Source organism: Rhinolophus sinicus, chromosome 17 (assembly GCF_057876585.1).
Source record: "Rhinolophus sinicus isolate RSI-liver-muscle chromosome 17, RSI-T2T, whole genome shotgun sequence".
Taxonomy (NCBI): Eukaryota; Metazoa; Chordata; class Mammalia; order Chiroptera; family Rhinolophidae; genus Rhinolophus; species Rhinolophus sinicus.
The window spans coordinates 176,604,839-176,614,467 of NC_142517.1; the positions used below are offsets into that span (position 1 = coordinate 176,604,839).

The 9,629-nt window shown below is 33.8% G+C and overlaps 1 pseudogene; it reads left to right on the forward strand.

Annotated features, from left to right (window-relative positions):
* Positions 1-450: 450 nt before the first annotated feature.
* On the forward strand, positions 451-2,100 carry LOC109452045 (5'-AMP-activated protein kinase catalytic subunit alpha-1 pseudogene; annotated as a pseudogene).
* Positions 2,101-9,629: the final 7,529 nt, after the last annotated feature.

Sequence of the window (9,629 nt, forward strand, 5' to 3'; positions counted from 1 at the left end):
TACTTCCAGGACTTTTTCCAAGTCAAGTTGTTGTCCTTTCAATCTTAGTTGCGGAGGGCGCAGCTCAGCTCCAGGTCCAGTTGCCCTTGTTAGTTGCAGGGGTCGCAGCCCACCATCCCTTGTGGGAGTCCAACCAGCAACCTTTTGGTTGAGAGCCCACTGGCCCATGTAGGAATGGAACCGGCAGCCTTCGGCATTGGGAACACAGAGCTCCAACCACCTGAGCCACCGGGCTGGCCCCTTTTTAACCTTTTAAACCTCGATTACTTTTGTACCAACCTAATATTTTAATATTTCTTATTAATAAGCTCCTAAACAAGACAGTGAAGCAAATTAAAATTTCTAGGTCCAGATAGTTTTAAATATTTAAACAAATAAATATGCTGCTGTTTAAACAAAATTAGAGCATATGAAATGAAAGAAAGCATTCCATTTATCTGCGGTGGCACAATGTGCAGACTCAGTTCCTGGAGAAAGATGGTGACAGCACAGAAGCAGAAACACAACAGTCCTGGTGAAGTTCCCTCCTGATGGACACACTTGGGGGTCAGCACCTCCAGCAAAGTGAAGGTTGGAAAACATGAATAGACTGGGCATGAGATTGCTGTGAAGATACTCAATTGACAGAAAATTAGAAGCCTTGATGTGGTAGGAAAAATCTGCACAGAAATTCGGAACATCAAGCTTTTCAAGGCATCCTCATATGTTAAATTGTACCAGGTCATCAGTGCACCATTTGATATTTTCACGGTGATGGAATACACCTCAGGAGGACAGCTATTTGATTATATCTTTAAAAATGGGAGGCTGGATAAAAAAGAAAGTCAACGCCTGTTCCAACAAATCCTTTCTCGTGTGGATTATTGTTACAGGCATGTGGTGGTTCATAGAAATTTGAAACCTGAAAATGTCCTGCCTGATGCACTCATGAATACAAAGGTAGCTGATTTTGGTCTTTCAAACATAATGTCAGGTGGTGAATTTTTAAGAACAAATTATGACTCACCCAAATATGCTGTTTCAGAAGTAATTTCAGGAAGATTGCATGCAGGTCCAGAGATAGATATATGGAGCAATGGGGTTATTCTGTATGTTTTATTAGGTGGAATCTTTCCATTTGATGTTGATCATGTGCCAACTCTTTTTAAGAAGATATGTGATGGAATCTTTTACACCCCTCAATATTTAAATTTTTCTGTGATTAGCCTTTTGTAACATATGATCCGGGTGGATCGCATGAAGAGGGACACAATTAAAGACATCAGGGAACATAAATGGTTTAAACAGGATTTTCCCAAATATCTCTTTCCTGAGCATCACAGTTCACCATGATTGATGATGAAGCCTGAAAAGAGGTATATGAAAAATTTTAATGTGCAGAAGAGGAGGTTTTCAGCTTCTTTTGTAACAGAAATCACTAGGACTCTTTGGCAGTGGCCAATCAACTCATAATAGATAACAGGAGAATAATGAATGAGGCCAAAGATTTTTATTTGGCTACGAGTCCACCTGATTCATTTTTCAATGATCACTATTTGACTTGGCCTCACCCTGAAAAAGTACCATTCTTGTTTGCTGAAACACTAATGGCGCATAATAACCTCCATGAATTAAATCCACAGAAATCCAACCACCAAGTTCTAAGGAAAGCAAAATAGCATTTGGGATTTAGAAGTCAAAGTCAACAAAATGACATCATGGCAGAAGTTTGTAGAGCAACTAAACAACTGGATTATGAATGCAAGTTTGTAAACCCATATTATTTGTATGTTCAAAGGAAGAATCCTGTGACAAGTACATACTCCAAAATGAGTCTACAGTTATACCAAGTGGTGAGTAGAACGTACTTATTAAATTTCTATAGTATTGATGATGAAATTCTTGAAGCCAAATGAGAGACTGCTATACCATGGAGAATGGGATCAGTTAACAACTATGGATCTTGCCAATCAAGTGATTCAGATGTTGAGGCTCAAGGAAAATCCTCAGATTTTCTCATCTGTGACCCACTCAACTCTCCTGTTGACTTTAAGACCTGGAATTCAGACAACAGACTTTTTTGAGATGTGTGCCAGTCTTATTAACATTCTTGCACAGTAAACCGAAAACACACACACACACACATACACAAAAAACAAAAACAAAAACAAACAAACAAAAAAAACCCTAACTTTGATATCTAAATAGTATAAAAGATAGCATAAAATATTTAACTGTAAATAAGATATTAGATAAATTCCAGCAGCATATCAAAATCTAAATAGTATAAAACTTTGATATCTAAATAGTATAAAAGATAGCATAAAATATTTAACTGTAAATAAGATATTAGATAAATTCCAGCAGCATATCAAAATCAACCTCACTTAATCCCACCCGTATCCTGATAGCCCTGTGATTTTATGATGTCTTAATATTAGTGAATAAATTATTGTAACTTACCATAGCAATAGGTTAAATGAGGAAAACTGCATCATTAAATTTTTATGCCAAAATAGTATTTGATTATATTCAAAACCAGTCCTGACCAAAGTCAGTAGTGAAATAAGGCCAGAAATATTTTTTTTAAAGGGAAGCACTATGTTTAATAGGGAAACAACAGGAACATTTTCTTTAAAAGAAGAAAACATATGATTGTCACCCTTTATCATAATTTCTGCACAGAACCGATCAGACAAAATTGAGAAGAAAAATGAGGAGATAGAAATGTTAATTATTTGCAAAGAAAATCAATTAAAATATTATAAGTATCAAAGGGGTACAGTAAACTAGCTGATTATGAATTAAATACATATAATCTAAATTCTCTCTTTTCTGTAGGTTTTTTTAATAAAAATTTAGCGTGTACATAGTTTACAAAGCTCAGTAGTCATATAAGTTTTCTTATAGCATGTCTGTATGAGAGTGTATGTCTTTTCTAATCACAGAAATATATCAAATAAACATTTCTTGCAAGCACATGTATTTCTATTTTTCTGCATACTAGATTTGGGTATCCCATCCCAGTTTTAACTTTTGATGCAAGTTTCAAATCCTTACATTCCTTGTTTAATGCAATCCAAAATTATTCTTCAGTTAATCGGCTTATTTTTAAATATTGGCCTTGAATCCTTCTCACCTACAGATTATTTTGTATAATTTTAAAACAACTTGATACTTTTAAAATAATTTATTGAAAATTGATACCTTTACAATGTATTCAACAATGTATTTCACTGTTCAAAAAGTATGCTAACAAAATCTAAGACCTGCATCTTCTAAATTTTTTGACCTCAGATTTTGTTTATAAAAAGACAGCTGCTTTATTTTGATGAAGTTGGCATTTTCCATCTTTTACTTTTCTTGAGTTCTGTTATTTGCCTCTCTCCTCTAAGTTTGTTTCCTTGCTCTTTATTTTTGCAAATGGCACTTCTATTTACTTTTGTCCTTTCTTGTCCTTTTTTTTTTAATCAAAGTAGTAGGCCTTCCTTGTATTTATTCCTAGTAATCTGAGCTAGTTACCTATTTAACTGTCACGCTTTAATAGTATCAGCTTTCAATTTAGCCAAGTTGATTTCTTCTTACATTTACTGTTTCTCTTATTTATTAGTGTAACCTTTTCTTGAGCACATATCTTAAAGAATGTATTGCTCCTCTGAAATCATCTGTCTCTTAGGGTCTCCCTTCTTGGAAACTGTCCCCACATTTTTCTAAGCTTCTCAATGGTTGACATAATTAAAATTCACTATCTTGGTGTTTCTGATCCCTTGTCCTTTTCTTAAAATCACAAAATTCATTAATCTATAATCGTGTTAATTAAGTTTATTTTCTTTGGCTTTAATTGGCATAAACTGTAGAAAAGCAACACAAAAGAACAGTATCCATAAAGAAAATCTGAAGCAATAGGACCCAGAAACCCAATTCACTTTACTCCCCCTTCCCAATATTTTTCTATACAGATTAAATTACTGAGACATTCAGCTCTAACAAAACATTATTTCATGGTTTTATGTCTTGTCTCCCCAGTATGGCTATACAAATTTTAAGGGAAAAATGTCTGCTTAGAACATGTATCTCTTACAACATTGCTACTCAAGGTGTCTACCCAGACATGCACATCTGACATCATTTCCAGAAAGCTTTTTAGAAATAAAAATTCCCTAGCTCACTCAAGATATAACAAATTAAATCTGCTTTTTAACAAATTCTTTATGCAATTTACATGCAGAGTACAGATTGACAAGCATTGCCATATAGCATGGTTTGTATGTGACAGGCACTGGTAAAACCATTGTTGTATTTAGTCATCTCTGAACTAATGAAGATTAATAATCATAATCTAATTGCTTTCATAGGGCAATTAAAATGTTTGCCTTCCAAATTCCCAAATACCTGTATCTGAAAAAGCTTTGGGTTGCAAAAATTAACTTATAATTTTAATTAAAAAAACACTAAATTTTCATTACAAGCTTATTTTTAAACTTACAGTAGTCAAATTTTAAGTTTGATGTTACAGAGTGAAAACATGAATTTCTCAGCACTTTTAACTGATGCAATTATTTTGTGGTCACTTTAATGAATATTTTCGATTAAATACAAGTTCATTTTCAAGTGATGTCAGTTGCAAAGCAGGCAACTTTGGTGATACCCAGTTTTCCTCAAACACTGTCTTCTTTTTTCCATATGATTTCTATTGTTTATTGTGTCCAGATTAAAAAAAGTTGATTATGGATATTGTCATACAGGATTTTGGAATTATTTTTTGTTCTTCCATCACTTAACTTATGACCTAAACTTAATTAAGCGACAAAATGTAATGAGCTTTAAAAATGTTTTACTTATTATGGTATAATAGAACAAACAATTCTGCAAAGATTTGCATCATCTAATCTCTAGTTTTCTCCTGTTTCATTACTGTTTTACAAATAATTGTTGAATCACAAAGGCATTACCCTTAAATTATTTTGCATACAACTCTCTTAATAGTTATATTGTCAATCTAGTTCTCTATTTAAAGATTTGCATCATCTAATCTCTAGTTTTTTCCTGTTTCATTACCGTTTTACAAATAATTGTTGAATCACAAAGGCATTATCCTTAAATTATTTTGCATACAACTCTCTGAATAGTTGTATTGTCAATTTATTTCTCTATTTAACTGTTTTAAAGTGATCACTAATGATTTTGTATATAAATAGCTCTTACAATCATTATTTCTTGTTGCATTTTACCCTTGCAATAACAACAAATATATTTTTTAAGATTTTTATTTAAAAAGTTAACAAATATTTTATTAGTTTTAGGGGTACATCATGGTTTTTCAACATTTATATACCTAAAGTGATCACCATGATAAGTGCAGCAACCATCTGACACCATACCACACTATCACAATATTATTGACTATATTCCCTATGCTGTATGTTACTTCCTCATCATTTATTTGTTTTATACCTGGAAATTTGGACCTCTTATTCCCCTTCACATTTTCCCCCCTTTTCAAATTTTTTCAATTATAGTTGACATTCAATAATATTTTATATTAATTCCAGGTGTACAGCATAGTGGTTAGACATTTATATAATTAAGAAGTGATCCCCCTAACTAGTCTAGTACCCACCTGGCACTATACATAATTATTACCATATTATTGACTATATTCCCTGTGCTTTTTGTTCATCCTCATGAGAGTTTTGTAACTACCAATTTGTACTTCTTAATTTCTTTGCCTTTTTCACTCTGCCTCCCAAGTCCCTCCTGTCTATCACTCCAACAAATCTAGCACCAATCTGACACCATACAAAGCTGTGACAACATTACTGACTATATTCCCTGTGCTGTACTTTACATCCCCATGACTATTTTGTAACTGCCAATTTGCATTTCTTAATCCCTTCACTGTTTTTACCCAGATCCCTACCCCCCTTCCACCATCAGTTTGGTCTCTGTATCTATGACTTTGTTTCTGTTTTGTTTGTTTATTTTGATTTTTTAGATTCCACATATAAGTGAGATCATATGGTATTTGTCTTTCTCTATCTGACTTATTTCATTTAGCATAATACCCTCTAGGTGCATCCATGTTGTTGCAAATGGTAAGATTTAATTCTTTATTATGACTGAGTAGCATTCCATTGTGTGTGTGTGTATATATATATATATATATATATATATATATATATATATATCACATCTTTATCCAATTATCTATCAATGGACACTTAGTTTTCTTCCATATCTTGGCTATTATAAATTATGCTACAGTTAACATAAGGATGCATATATCTTTTGGATTTCTTCAGATAAATACCCAGAAGTAGGATTGCTGGATCATGTGGTAGTTCTATTTTTAAGTTTTTGAGGAACTTCTAATACTGTTTTCCATAGTGGCTGCAGCAATTGGCAATCCCATCAACAGTGCACAAGGGTTGCCTTTTCTCAACATCCTCGCCAGCACTTGTTTGTTGTTTGTGATCTTTTCAATGCAGAACAAGGAGGGGCTGGTGTAAACCACCATAAGTCAGAAAAGTGTCGAAAGAGAGGAGGAGCTAAGTTTAGGTACACAGAAGAAGCACCGTAGGGAGAACAGAGTGTCTAAAGGGAAAATGTAAATGCGTGTGATGTAAAAGTCTTCTCATCTCCCTGACGCAATCTTTAATAAAACTAAAAGCAAAAATCCTGAAATAGTGGGTGTGATAGAATTGAAAATTAAAACAGTGAAGGGATTGATTTTTGCACAGTGGTTTGAATGAGCTAGACAATGAGAAGCTGTGAGGATAAGGGAACACGTGACTTTTGGGGTACAAACTGATTATTAAGGTAGCTAAAATTTAAGTTAATCATGATCCCAGTAATTAATATGCAATTAGAGACCAAAGTTAATATTTATCTGGGCAAAAAATAGATAAACAGACCACACTAATCTTTCTTTCCTTTAAAGGAAAAATGAAAATACACATTATGTGTGGGTATGTGTGCATGCGCATGGGCACATGCACATGTGAGTGTATTACTTTTGAAAGTAAATTTCTGTCTAGTGGTTGCTGATTTTTTTTTTTTTTTTCTATTGCATTGACTTTATGTGAAAAGCTGTATGCCATATAAATGTTTTAGAAAGGAACAAAGACAATAAAAGTAGCTATATGTTTTGGTAGCTAGAATGGTCTATGACATCTCCTGTTCCTGAACACCTCCTGGGCCCTTTGATTGTGTACAACAATATAAAAAACTGCAGTTTTTTCAATGTAGTAAGTTCAATGGAGACCAAGTCTTGTTATAGCTTTTATAGTATTATCATTTGTTTTATAAACAAGAATTTTTGTCTGTTTGCTTGTTTGTTTGTTTATTTGTTTGTTTTAAGTGTATTACTGAGATTTCTCCCTGGGCTTAGAAATATAGGGAAAATAATATGCACATTTTCTATGCTGCAGCATTTAGTTACTATCAGTCATATATTCTTCTCCATTCATCATCTGAAGACTTTGACATTTACAGTTTGCCAGTGAATGAGTCTTACAGGAGAGAGATGCGTCAGTTAGAAACTAAAATCAGCAGAAATTATAATATTAATACCGATAGAATTGTCAAATGATCTTGACACTCCTCCTTAGTCCCTTGGTTTTACTTTTCCTGGGAACCTGGATGCTGACATACTTGTGCAATACAAACCTTGGAATCATTTCATGAAACCACACTTTATTTCACAGCCAGAAGTTTTATATTACAGTTATGTTATGGAAGGGCAAAGTGGGAAAGAAACTTTTGGGTGTGTCTCACGACAAAAGTTTGTTGTTTTTTGCCCACTAAAAAAGACTCTTCCATGGTATAAGTACTTTCTTTGTCACTTTAAAATGTTCAAAACTAATTTTAGATTTAAATCTTGCTCAATTCCTAATTTTACAAAATAGCAGGAAAAATATTGTCCAAGGAGGAGTTGAAGAGGTTGGCGAGAAACTAAATTGAGAGAGACGCAGCAGCAGAAAGTTTTTAGAATTTTAGAGAAATTGCTAGGAGCAAAAGTTAATAGCTATATTTTCTATGAGAGAAAAAAATATATAGAATGCAGAGTAGAAAATAAAACATATGCTAATTAATTAAGTCTTAGTCAACTGACAAGGTCTAGTCCACTAGGTATTTACTGAACTTCTCCTGAGTGTACACTGAACCGAGGACTTGTACTTACATAGTTAAAATCATGTCAAGGAAATAAAACATGCACAGGTAAAAGAAATTAAATAATGACTAAATTCATATAATACAAACTAAAAGTCATGGCAGTGAAAATGAATTCATAGGACTTTGTTTTGGGGAAGAGATGTTTGGAAGGGTGAGAATCAACAGCATCTCTCTTCCCAGGAGCAAAATACAGATGAGCCTTTGATAGCCAGTGGGTAGTCTTTGAATGATGGCAAAAGCAGTCAAGAACTTTTTCCCCCCTAGAAAATAGAATACTATTGTTTATTCTTGAAAATGGAGAAAATAATGAAAAAAAAAATGGCACTTTGGGAAGATTGATCTGACAGATATTCAGAAGGGATAGAACGGGGAGAGCATACTGTATATAGAAGAATATAGTCAGTTGTGGTAGACTACAGCAAATGATATCGAGGAAAAATATTGTCATAATTATCTTTGCTTGATAATGAAAAGCAAAGCCAATCCTATCTTATGGCCTCTTTGTTAGGTGCTGTGCTTCACTCAGTGCTGATCTGAAACCACCTTTGAATTTGCATGGTCTCTGCTTACTAGAGATCCCAGGGGGCATGGGTTCCCATCTATGCTAAGGCCTATGACACCTGCAATAATCTGCCCAGAAGCACAGCACAGAGTACACATGTCAAGTCCTTAGGCTAGAAAGCCGTCTCATTTATGCTGCAATAAATGAATTTATACACATCTCTGTCAGATGTTGAGACCTTGTTCATTTTTGCAGTTGGGCTGTTCTGAATTCCATTTACCACTCGAATTTTAATGCTTAGTTTCAGTTATTTGATGTTCACCCTCATATGCCACTGCCTCTGTACTCATGACCTGTCTCTACTCGGGACCAATTCAAACCCCTGGATGCGCAAACTATGTTCTGAGCTGACTCCTAAAAGACTTACACAGGCCCGAATGAATGCAAATCCTTACTTCCTCAGTAGAATTTAACCTGAGCTCATTAGCTTTAAACTTGCCTTTACCCTTGGGAGACATACTATATTCATATTCCTCTTTCTGTACCTGACTAATTCCCAGTTGTCATTTTTGGCTTATACCTTGGATATTCTCTGCTGATTTTGAACCCTATCTTCTTTGATCCCCATCAAACTTTTTGCTGTCTTCTGACCACAACTTGCTCATGCCCATCTTTACTCCTATAATTGCCTTTTATTTTTATTTTTGGAAGTGTCTTTCTATACTCTTATCATTCTGGATCCCTTAAACATGTCAAAATCTCACTGACTACAGAAAGCATTTTTGTCTGTTTACTTCACACTATCACGCATTTCATTTAATTTTTTATTTTGTTAACACATCCTAGATAGATTTAAAGTACACATTTACATTCATTCCTAACCCAATTTATCCAAAAAAAACCTGGTTTAATGATTATTAAATATTTATACAGCAAGGTAAAATTAAAATATTTTTAAATTAAGCAAATCAAA